The 10,709-nt window shown below is 41.1% G+C and overlaps 1 long non-coding RNA gene across 4 annotated transcripts in view; it reads right to left on the reverse strand.

The window, feature by feature from the left end:
• LOC113281313 overlaps positions 1-2,085 on the reverse strand; it is a 3,045-nt gene extending 960 nt beyond the window's left edge. For 2 of the 4 annotated variants that reach the window (XR_003326012.1, XR_003326013.1), the window contains exons 1-3: positions 1,020-2,085; positions 402-494; positions 160-278 (exon numbers count right to left, since the gene is read on the reverse strand). This is a non-coding gene — a long non-coding RNA (uncharacterized LOC113281313). Of the gene's footprint in view, positions 1-159; positions 279-401; positions 673-1,019 lie in introns of all 4 variants that reach the window. The other 2 variants (XR_003326015.1, XR_003326014.1) reach the window with 2 other exon arrangements.
• Positions 2,086-10,709: the final 8,624 nt, after the last annotated feature.

A 10,709-nucleotide genomic window follows, 5' to 3' on the forward strand; every position in this document is an offset into this window, starting at 1 on the left:
TAATAACTTATTAGAGGCAACCGTTATAAATGAAATATAACGATCTCAGTATGGCCAGGAACATTACATTGGACAAATTGGAATTAGTTGTGTTTCAATATTTTGGGGACTCAAAACTGTTAATAACATTGGAAACAACATAGGTGTAATAAAAGTTACCTGTAAGGTGTATGTTCTGAAGGTTCAATTCGAGGGCTTCGAACTCAGTATAACATAATTTGTAGGGAATAATGGTTATCGGTCCCAACCTTTAACGTAAATTTGTCAATCTGAACACTCTAACAGTCAAAATAAAATAGGGGTTCATCATAAAAGGTAAAGCATATATACGGAACTATAAAAAATTTTGTCAAACTAACCATTAACTGGAAAAAAAGGAAAATATTAAGGTAAATACCAACCTATCATACATGACTACAACAGCTGGTAAGTCAATATTGGGGTATACTCTTGTAAGATTGGTGGAGGATAGGGCATAAATTGCCTCCTGTTACCTACATGAGCGAAAGATGTTTAAGGGGAAAAATCATTTAATCGAACAACAAATGTGATGAGAGACTTCATTAGTACCTGCATGTCAACAATAACCATTTCCACATTGGTAAAGCCGTTAGCGGCCATAAAGTCATACTTTTGCCATTTCCTTATCATTATAACTTTAACAGCAAAGGCCTTTCTTAGTAGCCAGGAGCAAGAGCGAGGTCGGAAACGAGATTCATTAAATTCTCAAAAAATGAAATTCGAGGAGCGTGTCAGGGACGTAAATTAGGTTTTATAGAGACATTATTATACCGCTAACATCTCTACCAGATCATTCATTTTTTATTTACATTTTGTCTCTTGCAGCATTCTGAAGTAGTTTTGTGATTTATATCCTATAAACTTGGTGAAGATATGCAAGGAAAAATGTTGGGCTTGGACTCTAACTTAGCCCAGAGTAAAAGATAAGACTTTTCTAATTAAAAATGACCGAAACAAAATTCTTATCAATAGAACCTTAGGGTTTCGACTTTCAATACCATATTATTTTTCTTCTCCCAGCCGTCTTCTTCCCTTTATTCTGTCGTATTTTTTTTCCTGCTTTCTTTTTCTTCCCTTTCTTTCTCTCTGCTTCGTTTTCCCTTTCTTTTCTCTACTTTCCAGTATAATTGTATTAAAATGTTTCACACTTGATGGGATCGCATTTCTCTCCCGTTAGAAGCGTGCTCTGATCACGAATATCTGTGAGGAGCGTAAAATCGCGATTCCCAATAAGATTCGTGATGTGCTTACACGTTCCTGGCTACTAAGGGGCCTTTAACCCCCTAAACTGTCCGGTGAGGCAGATGAACTACTTTTTTACCATGTGTGTCACTTAGGGTGTCATATCGAGTGGTTTGGTACAAAGATACGTTCAATAAACAAAACACAAACAATTTAACACAAATTAGAATTCTTTAAATGGAAGGTATGCATGGGCATACAAATCCTTGAAGCATATTAAACTAACAAACAGACAAAGATTGATGCCTTTCGGTGTCTTCTTTAACTATCCAAGGATCTAAAATCAGATATACCATTTTGGAAAACAATGAACAGAAGCAACGATACATCTCACTAATGAACCTAACTTGATAGACTATGATTTTTGAAGAGTAAAAATTCCTTTTGAATGAATCATTTTGTCAAACACGTAAACAACAACACAGTTTCCTCCAATGTGTTGGCTATGGTGGTAAACCAAAATATCATGTATCAATCTACAACAACAAAAGCCTAAAAATGAATGATATAAAGATTACGCTGACTTCAATTTCTGATGAACACAAACACCCTCTTCTTAATTGTTTTTATTAATCGGATAAAAAACTAAAAAATAACCAGCAAGAACCAAAATCACAACAGTGTATGTATCAAAACAAAAAAATCACAACGGTGAGAGTCAAAACATGAATCAACCAGATCGAATATTGATGGACTACATGATTATAATGAGTACCCATGTATACAACTTTTGGATTTACAATATGTAACAAATAAAGGGAAAAACTATAAGAACAAAATATCTCAGAGGATGAACATACCTCTCGAAGTCGGGTGATGTTGTGACTTGTGAGCCTCAAATTTCATAAGAAAATATACACAAAAAAGAAAATAAATGCATTTTTCAAAGCATTTTGATTTAACGGTCAAAAACAATCTCATTCATCACAAAATGATTGAGCAGGTTTTATCGCTAGTGAAAAGACTAGGGTACCCAAATACACCACAACCTTTCAAATATCAACCTACAAGTCCGATGCATACTTACCAATTTTCTGTTTAAGTTGGGAAACGTGAAACACAAGGTAAATACGAGAACCAATCGGTAAATTTAATTTGTAAGTGATAACACCAATTTTCTTCGGAACCTCAAAAGGATCATTGTATTTGGATGAGAGCTTGAAGTCATGTCGAATTTCTACAGATGACTGTCGATAAAACTACAGTTTTAAGTATATCGCCAAATCACCCAATTTCAGAGGAACGATCTAACCTCTTTTTATCATCAAAGTACTTCATTATAGCTTGAGCTTTGGAGATTGGAGCATATGATCTCTCTCGTGTAAGTAGTCCTCCATAGTAGCCACATAAGTCGTAGCTTGCAAGGGAAAATTTAGATGAGGAGGCATATAACCATCAAGAGCTTGAAATGGAAACATCTTGAGGTTGGTATGGTTATTGGTGTTGAACCAACATTCATCCAAGGGTAACCAATGAAACCATTGCTTAGGTCCACTGCTAATCATACATCGAAGGTATTGTTTAAGTCAAGAATTAGTTCTCTCCGTCTGACCATATGTTTGTGGGTGATACGAGGTGCTAAACTTCCCAAAGACTTAAACAAATATTGAAAAATGATTAATAAAATATCATCCCTATCGCAAACAATTGAACATGGTAGACCATGCAATTTTAAAATGTTAGATATAAATTCTTTGACTATAAAGATGGTCGTATAAGGGTGAGATAAAAGAATGAAATGATTATACTTGGTTAGTTGATCTAAAACAACAAGTATGTAGTTTATCTTGCTTTACATTGGTAATCCATCAATAAAATCTAAGGGTATGTGTTGCCAAGCTATGTCAGGTATCAGAAGGGGTTGTAGCATGCCAACTGGGTGAGAAGAATCTCCTTTATTTGTTTTACATGCATCAAAGGTGGATACAAAAGTGAATATATATTTTTTCAAGTGAGGCCAATAAGAATACTTTTTTTTCTCGATGATAAGTATCTAACATGCCTGAATAACCACTTATAGTCGATGAATGAACAAAGTGAAATATAGAAGATCTTGTTAGATGAACCAATGTAAAGCCTCCCTTTGAATCCGAGAATGTCGTTCTGGTAAGTAAGGTGTTTGTGGTTGTTTTCCAGCATCTGTTGAGTAATGTGTTGGTGACCCATGATATCCTTATGTTGATGGTGGATTTTAGTTCAGGGCTAAAATTGTAAAACCAATCTTTAATGTTTTGACATCCTGCAAAGGGTAAAGTCGTTTGATGAGTGATGAATACTTCTTCGCTTTATTTAATCGAAGCAATTCGATAAATATGCAAAATTCACCCAGAATGGTGCATGTAGCAACAATCCCAAATATCCTGTGTATTTATAGCATTATTAATTAATGCATGAGTTGCCCTGTATTTCCTGTGTTGTTCTCAACAGGACTCTCATTATTGGTGCGGCATGACGACTGAGTGTTTACTCTCAGCAGAGTAACACGAATCTCCAAGTGTCAATAGTGAGGCATGCATGAAATACCCCCAGGCCATAACATTCTCTAACCAAGAGAACCCTGTGTCGGTGCACTTATATTAGCCCGATCGAGCATGTTTAATTCCATATGGGAAATCTGGACAGTCCATGTCAGTCTCAGAAACAATCACGACCACGCAAGTTGGCCACACAATTTAACAAGCCTAGACGAACCCTAGCAGGAGCAGGCTATCACCGTGATGACCACCAGCGGGACTATTTGTCCCCTAGCTGGACGAACATTACACTTTACTTCCCAGTGTGCCAAAAAGCCAGCCCTAAAGTAGGGTGGCCGCACAGCTTTGGAAGAAGCTCGAACGAGCAAGATTGCTTAAGACAGTCTCAAAACGATCATGACCGTCCAACTTCGCTAGCCTGATTGGACGGCTTAGATCGCACCATGAAAGATGGAGGAGGCGCCAACACACACATTACTGGGCCCACTCCTCACCCACTTGATCGGTTTTCTCACGACCTAACCTTAGAGCAATGAACGCTTGCTCGAAGTGAGGCTGGCGTAATGATTAAAGGGTCGTGGAAACTCCACTAGTGTCTTAAATCGATCACAACCATCCAACTTCGCAAGAATACTTGGATGGCTTAGATCGCGCCTAGGACCGTCAGGGAGGTGTACATATGCTCAATGCCAGCCCAATGTGGGGCCCACATGATCGACCTCTCCAAAGGAGAAGCCTAACCTGCAAAACCTATTAGCCAAAACCATGCGTGCGTGACCGTTTTAAACCCTAATTAGGTTGCGGCATGGCATATGTGTCTCAGTTTGATCACGACCATCCATCTTCGCCAGCTTAGATGGAGGGTGTAGATGCAGACTTAAGAGGTCCAGAGAGTATCAACGAGATCACCGTGGGCCCACCTTTGCGTGTGACCGATCGACCTAGGCTAACCATGGCCGAGCGCCTCGAAACGCACTCCCAAAAGTGGCATGTCGCACAGCTTCCAAATCCTTTGCGGCAATGGATTTCTGTCGTAAACCGATCTCATCCACTCACCTTTTCCGGTCAAATTGAGTGGCCTAGATCGCACCTTCGTGAGACGAGACAGCATGGACTTGTACACCGGCAAGCCATCTACACGCATGCTCGGTCGGTCCCACCAAAAGAGGTGTCCATGCTTGATTTCGGTCAAGCCAAAAAGTGATGCTTGCGCACCTCTTTAAAACCTCAAAATCCATCAACGGTCGCAAACGCGTGTCGCAGATCATCTGGTCCCTCCAACTTTGCCAGCTTGGTCGGACTTCCTAGATTAAAGGTTAAACGGCTAATGAGGCATCTTGGTGATCACCGTCCGTCACTCTACCACAAGGAGTGATCGGCCAAGGGATGGCCCGCACATACGGCCTCCAAACAATCACTCGAAGATGGTTGGGCATGCAGCTATTTTAAGAACACTTAATCCGCGACTTGCTCTGTTAAACTTTAAAACAGTGATGCTTCATACATATTGATTGTATTCGATGCATTACATGCATAGAATATACACGATATTTCATGAATATCGATTTCCTAAATAAATCAGTTATTTAACCTAGCACCATATGCTACTTCCTGTGGGTCCCACGATCCACTCATTCGAGACATCAAGCATGTCACAAACTGGGGGATACTTATTGGGGTATTGGTCTGGCGTTTACAGCGTGCGGCGTGCAATACGCCCATTTACAAGAACGTGTCAGGAGGCATGGACGGTTAAGAGGATGAGGGAAGTGGGCCAAGACGTGATCGTGCAATCACTCACACAACCCCACTACTCCATCACTCAACTTCCTCCACTTCCAACGAGATGAGGTTTTTGCGCTCAATGACTTGTATAAATAGGTCCTTTACCTATTTCCAAAAACACAAGAGACAAGCACAGAGAAACCAAGTGTTGTCACAATATCCAGGAAATACCCAGAACTGATAGGTTACATTGTGCAAGCCAGTTCAACATTCTGATACAAGTCATAAAACAGCCAACACCTTCACAATCTCAACACCTTCTTCGCTTCCCTCCCTAAGATCAACGCCATCTCCTTCACTTTATGACCGAAGCAAGTCTGGAACGACCATTTCTTGGTTTAGGCCCATAATTGTATAGATTGATCTCTCGAATCAAAAGCACTCTCGTGCAGTGCATTTGTTTAGGGTTTAGGTTTGTTTCTCATCCACACACACCCAAATTTACCAAAACCAGCAGAAACAGTTTTCACCCATAAACAATTGGCGACCACAGTGGGAGATTAATCTCTCGGTTGCAAAATTGGATTCTCAATATTTATTCCAACCTTCTCAATTTTGGGATAGATCTTAGGTCCAATTCAATAATTAACCTATTAATTTTTTTTCAATCCCAGCTTTCATCTCATGATGTATCCTCCGCTAGATTCTTCGGAAGCCATGGATAATTCAGACATCATGGGAAGTGTGGCTAGGATGTTGGAGGACGTTCTTGCAAATCAAGTGGGTATTGCTAGAAGACGGAGTGAGACGTTCAGTCTTTTAAACGATATAGCAGTTCAATTACAGGAAAGCTCGGCGGGCGTATACTCAGAAAACACCGCAAATGCCGGTACAAAAAATGTTGAGCCTTTATCTGGAAGCCATGTCTTTGCGGCAGAAAGAACGCGCATCCGCAGGGGACTTAGGAGAGACGAACAGCATGATCCAGATGGCAACAGAGGCTCAAGACAATTCCACAAAGGAAGAGACTTATCGGAGATACCACAACATATACCAGATAAAGAAAAGGAGCATGCGTCCTACAAAGCCTTATTGGAAGATTTATATCTCAAAACCCGTGCCGAAGTTCAGAAGGTTGTCCAATCCGCAGCGACTTTTCAGCCAAGTGAAGAAATGCTCGAGGAGGGATAAATCAATCAAGGAGCATGCGAATACGTGGGCTGGGAACGTTCAACTCATTCAACCAGCAGTGATGTTATCGCCAATACGATGCTTTCTGTGTGGCAAAGCCGCCCGGCTAAGCGGGTCGCGGGTATGATGACACACGTTGGTTTTCCAACTCCATCCCCGAAGCGTGCTTCACATAAAAGCCAAAGAGAGACGTCACGACGTCCGTTAGAAAATCTAGACTCAAGATATCTGCATTTCCCGTTCCCGATGAAGAAGATCTTAGGGTTGTTGGAGGCATGGGTACGAGACGGAGAGGTACAGCTGCCTCCCGTATGGCGTCAACTGACCGATTAAGATATGATGGATCCGAGATATTGTCATTATCACTGATTCCTTCACCACCCTACCAGTGAATGCAACGCCTTGAAACACATTGTTCAGGAGAAACTTAATTCAGAAGAATTGCTTTCCCTCTCTGAAAATTAGTGTGTACAAACGAACTTTCAAAAAGCAAGTAAGTATTATTAAGCAATTTTTATAAGAAAGATAGTTTTAAAATTTACTGGGGACTTGGCATCCCACACAAGAAAGAGATTCAATGATCAAACCCATGTTTGTTCCCTTTCATTCTCGCACGATATTTGCAATTTCATATAATATGAACAATATCGTTGTAATAGCCACGTTACTCATAACCATAATGCAATTTCCATTTAGAATAATCTCTTTCATAAAAACTATTCGCAAAAAACTATCTCAAAATAAACCAATTCAAAATCGCCTATTAGTTCAATAACTAAAATCAAGTTGTGAAAGGAAACCCTCACATCACTCAAAACTCCTAAAAAAGAAAAGCATAAGTCATTCAAGGGAAGTCCTTCAGCAGCAACTCGTCCTTATGTGAAAGAGAAGCTTTCATTCTCTGGAGAGCGGCCTGCTTCAGCTTCAACTCTTTAGACAACCTTTCAATCTCTTCTTCCTGGCGAGCAATACAGTCTGCGGAGGGAACTTCACCTTGCAGCTCCTGGATGTCAGAAAACCCTTTGAAGAACCAAGAAGCGTTGAACTCATACTTCATGAACACGTCCCGGTGGAACTCCCAGTTTGAAATAATTTCTTCAGTAGCTGTACGGCCAGTCGCGACACTCATACCGTGGATAGTGGATAAAGCTTCTTCAACACGCTTGATCATTGGGAAACGACTCTTAAGTTTTCTGGTGGTATCAATATGGTCGTGCTTCTTCCATATTTTGGTGTATAACTTCTCGTATTTATCCGGCACGCTGAATCCCCCAACCAGCACGTGATATGCGTAGGGAGTATCGAAAGGAAGATCGAAGACGGCTCCAGGAACAACATGTTGCATCACTAACACTTCGTCAGCCACAGAAACCTTGTCAGATGCAGGAACTTCTTTAGAGGGAGGCACCGTGATTGCCTTATCAGTTGCAGGAGGTTCTTCATAGGAAGCTACCTCAACAATCGCGGATGTTGTCTCTCCTGCGTTACTCATGATGTTCATTTCACCCTGAAGGCTGATCTCTTCCACGACCTCGTCTACAAGCTCAATGAAGTTACCGCTCCGGGAGACACTTCCTTCAACCGAGCTTGCATCATCTTTGTCATTATCTTGAAGAGTATCAGTATCGTCAGGCTTCTCGTTATGACTACGTGCCAATCTTGTGAAAACGTTTTCTTTCGGGATCCCCTGATCTCGATCAAGAATTTCCTTTAGTAAAGATTACTCAAGAGGAACGAAATTAAAGGATCAACAAAAAGATATTTGAAATACCTGCATATTAGAGGAATTGAAAGCCACGGGACCGCATGCTTTCTTCTTGGCCTGGGGACTGCAGTCAGTAGTATCAGCCCTGGTTCGTTTACCTGGAAGCGGCTTCAATCGTTTGAATTGCCTCAAAATATCGGGAGAAGGCTCACCGCGGGAAACTGTCGCAACTTCTCCAGAAAACATTTGGAAAATTAGCAACTGCTCCCTCCAAAAGTTCTTGTACTTGGGAGTTATCGATGGCCTTCTTTCGATAGACAAGAAGGGAAGACTCTGCTCTGGTGTGAAAATGTCAGCATTGAGAATAGACGGGACAAGATTCTTCGGAGGCGCTGGTGGACGATGGAATGGAACACCCTGGTCAAATCCCATTTTGTGTGTAGCCCTATCGACATTATAAGGAACGACAGTAAGGACTTCATCAAAGAGAGATGGGATGTATACTGATATAGAGCTTCGCAAGAAAATGGCTTCCCCAGGACTCATGGTTTTCCCTTCAGAAGGTAGCACGATACCAGAAGTGGTAGTAGAAGTTTCCGGTTGAACCACTGAAGGATGGACAGGTCCCCACGGGCGGAAATTTATGGCGTACACATTATCAAGAAAATCAACAAGTCTCGACCGAGTTTTGGACGTCTATTATGCCAACGGAGTATTCTCGAACCACCATACAAACTAGGAAGCGAAGTTGCAGGGACAGGAGCATAACCCTTGAAGTGTTCCCATAAGCACGCCCGGAGAAAAGCGACTTGGATATGCGATTCCACTTTCTTATATCCGTTGGAAGTATACATTTCTACCGCCAAAACATCCAAATGAAAATGCAACGATCCGAGGAATAAGGAGTCCAAAGGGAGAACCACACCTATCGCCAACTTTATAGAAAATGTGATGAGATAACTTCTTATGGTCTTCTTTCCGGAACCATCATCGAAGATGTCCCTGGACAGCCATAAAGACAGAAACGCAACTACACTGAGATCGTCATGCAATATTTGGGCCGGCCTTAGTTTTGCAGGGGACCACTCGGATACCCACCAAGTGTAAAAGCATTTCGCATTCTTTTTGTGTTGCTCATACTCACCCACCTTCTAAAGTATGGCATCATAGAGGGCGGCTTCTTTGACACATAGCTCGTAGTGAAGATTTCCAGCAATGGGGAGATTCATCAACACGGCCACGCTCTCCAGGGTGATAGTCATTTCTCCCCACCTACATATAACTGTGTGCGTAGAAGAACACCATCTAGAAATGAAAGTAATTAAACCTGGGATATCTTTCTTAATGTGAATAGTTGCAGACGCCATAACCGCATCAATGATCTGCGCTTTAGTCAAGTTATCTTTGATATGCTCGTTGATCAACATGCGCCTCATCCATCCTTCATAAGAACTCAGTGGAGTTTGAAAAACCTTAAAGTCAATAGGATAAGGCGGATACTCTTTCTTCTGAAGATATAATCTCATCACACATGCTAGAGAAGATGATGGAGCAGCCTCTTCATTTTCCGAGCCTGTAAGCAGGGTTATTTTATGGCCAGGATGTTTCCTAATCTTTGGAAAAGGCACGGTGAACAGCTCATCATCTATATTCGGCATGTCTTTGGAGCTGTCAACACCTCCCGATTTGGCAGCAGCATTATCTTCAAGTGACATCTTAGCAGGATCCTCGTTGTTCATTTTCAAACTACTGCAATGACATGAACTTGAAGAAAGAGTCATTGATTTGTATGGAGAAATCACGCAATACGGGTATTAATGGTCAGTGAAAAAACGGGGGTATAACAACACCACCCAATATTTCACTTAGCAATCTGTATGGACTAACTCCGAAATACTTTGATAGAGAATCAACTAGACAGTCAGACTCAATCTAGATAAAAAGTATCTCAAGGAGTTATTATCTCAATCTCTCGATTTGATTTCTACTCAAGCTAAAATCAATAGCGAGTCTTTATCAAAGAGAGATAACTTGGACAGTACCAAAGACCAATGTCCAAGGATCAATCAACTACAATCAACAACCAAAAGTTGGATTAGAGAAGTTGATGATCACGAACGCACAACCTGTATTATTTCTATTATATAAAATATAATGCGGAAAAGAAATAACACAGACACAAGAAGTTTTGTCAACGAGGAAACCGCAAATGCAGAAAAACCCCGGGACCTAGTCCAGATTGAATACACACTGTATTAAGCCGCTACATACACTAGCCTACTCCAAGCTAACTTCAGACTGATCTATAGTTGAACCCCTACCAATCTCCCACTGATACAAGGTACAGTTGT

Source organism: Papaver somniferum, chromosome 5, assembly GCF_003573695.1.
Source record: "Papaver somniferum cultivar HN1 chromosome 5, ASM357369v1, whole genome shotgun sequence".
In the NCBI taxonomy this organism is placed as follows: domain Eukaryota; kingdom Viridiplantae; phylum Streptophyta; class Magnoliopsida; order Ranunculales; family Papaveraceae; genus Papaver; species Papaver somniferum.